Consider the following 2,545-nt stretch of genomic DNA (forward strand, 5'->3'; position numbering starts at 1 on the left):
CCCTCATCTGAAGATTGTAGCACTAATCCCTTATATGTGAGTATATAAATTATGATGCAACACCAGGACCCGGGAAAATAGAAAGTATACATGGAGGTAAAAGAAAAGAAAGAACCTTAAAGGGGGTATTAGGGAACAGATGTTACTGGGAGGAGGTGGGGAAAGTGGGAGTAAGTGGCAGGGAGGAAAGGAGGGAGGTACATGCAAAGGGAAAGGAGGGAAGTCAGTGGAAGGGGGATGATGGGAGGTGGGTGTTATGGCAGGAGGGGTGGGATGATGGGAGTGCTGGGACTGGAGAGGGAGGAGGGAGGCTGGATATGAGAAAAAAGAGTAGAGATAAATGAATCTTTGGAGCCTAAGAAATCCAGAGGGAAATATGATTCCCCTGAAGTCCTCTGAGAAATACCTTATACAGTGTCTAAACATTAGTGCATATGTATACCTGGGAGCTGCTTGACAAGGAACACAGCACCATACAGAAGAGACATCCCTTTGAGTGGTTGGTGAGAGTGGTCCAGGAGACTGTTCAAATAACACAGGCTATTGCCCAGCCTCTTGCTTATCCCCAGAATGAGCAGATAAGACCCTACTGCTGAAGACAGGACATGCTTCCAATACAGAACTTGGAGCAATGCTAAATGATAATATGCAAACTGCCAAGGGAAGAAAAACATATCAGTGGTCCAACCCAGCCTTAAAGCATAATAACCATATCAACCAGCATGGCAAACTACCTGTATTGGTGCAGTAGTGGCACTGGTATCCAGGGGACAATCAACACCTATGTAATTGGACTTAAAGTCCTCTCAATGGGAGTGAACTCATGGGTGGCATGATAAACTTAGCCAAATTCACACGGCATGAGAGAACATAGATCCTAGAGAAAACCTACTTTTGTCACTCTCTCTAGACAAATGAAATTTCTTACTATATTCTAAATATGGATCATTATATTACAGACAAGCGTACCATACACCACTCATCAAAGAAGTTTCTTTTTGCAACAGATGGAGGCTACTGAAGAGTTCCATAGCTGGTCCGAATGTAGTCTTCCACATCTCTAGACAAATGAAATTTCTTACTATATTCTAAATATGGATCACTATACTACAGACAAGCGTACCATACACCACTCATCAAAGAAGTTTCTTTTTGCAACAGATGGAGGCTACTGAAGAGTTCCATAGCTGGTCCCACACAGCTAATATAGTGGTGAAACATCTGCAGTTGGGCCTCTACACCTAAGGCTAATGGAATATAGTTGAACAAGGTTTAGAGAGAAAAGTAATGCATCTCTCAACTTTCACTAATGAAACTTTCTTATACAACAGAGTGTGATACACACAGAAGTTCACAACTTACCAAGTTTTAAAATAAGAGACTGCAGAGTATGTATTCTTAGATAGGACTCCTATATTGAACCTCACTCACTGATAGCTCAGGGGCCATTATGGAAGAGGGGGCAGAAAGATTGTAAGCTCCAGGGCTTATTCATGAACACAGGGAAGCAGAGGCTTTCAGACCACTGGAAGTTTGCACACGTGAACTTGTTGTAATGGTGGCATTGAGCATAGGACCCATGCCAACTCAATTAAACAAGGGCCCAGTGGGGAGGAAAGAAATGGGTGGTGGGCTGGCCCTAGACTATGAACTATTGGAGACTGATTGCTGCTGGTTGGAGAGTATCGCCTTACATATGATCTCTAGATGGGCTCACTAGACTCCAGTGGATGAGTTTACACTAAAGGACATCTGGGTACAAGTGTTTGCCTGGATAGGACTTAATGTTTACGGTGGAATACATGATATTTAATGGGGGATGAGGGACATGGATAGGAGGACAGGAGGCCTAAATTTGATTAAGAACTGTTATATGAAATTACAAAAGTTCAATAAAAAATTTTAAAAGATGTATTCAGCCCAATTACTAGCTTTTGATTCCATTTTCTGTTTCCCTACTAATGGCAATTTAAAAAAGAGAACTGTTCTGACTTTTGTCTAGTTCCCTGTCTAGAACTTGTAATGCTAATTACTCTTGCCTTTACTTCTCCTTCTCATTTCCTATTCATGATTCAAGGACTTTCTTTTCCCCATAGAGAAAAGAGTTATGCAATTTGGGAGTCTTTTAGACAGACCCACTGAAGGGGTACCCCAAATGCCTCACCCTGCATCTCTGTTCAGCATGGAAGAAGCCAGAGCAGTCTGGGTCCCTATTCCCTATTGGCAATTTGGGTAACCCCTTCAGAGGATGGCATGATAAGAATAGGAGGACAGAATTGGCTAGGTAGTTAGGGTAAAAAGACCCCAAAGAAAGGTAGCCAGTTTCTTGGCCAAAAGTCAAAATGTCCTCGGGCCTGTTAGCAACATACTCTGTTCCAAGGCCAAAAACGTCAAAAGTATTTGGGAGCTTGTATCTAATCTTTAAAAGATTTTAGAGTTACCTCTTCAGAGGGGGGAATGTTGTAGGGGAGGAAGTGGGCATGGATTGGATCAAAATATCTTATATGCATGTATGAAATTCTCAATAAAGTTTTTGTAAAAATTA

The sequence above is a fragment of the Nannospalax galili genome, unplaced genomic scaffold, assembly GCF_000622305.1.
Source record: "Nannospalax galili isolate Female #2095 unplaced genomic scaffold, S.galili_v1.0 scaffold1994, whole genome shotgun sequence".
NCBI classification, from domain to species: domain Eukaryota; kingdom Metazoa; phylum Chordata; class Mammalia; order Rodentia; family Spalacidae; genus Nannospalax; species Nannospalax galili.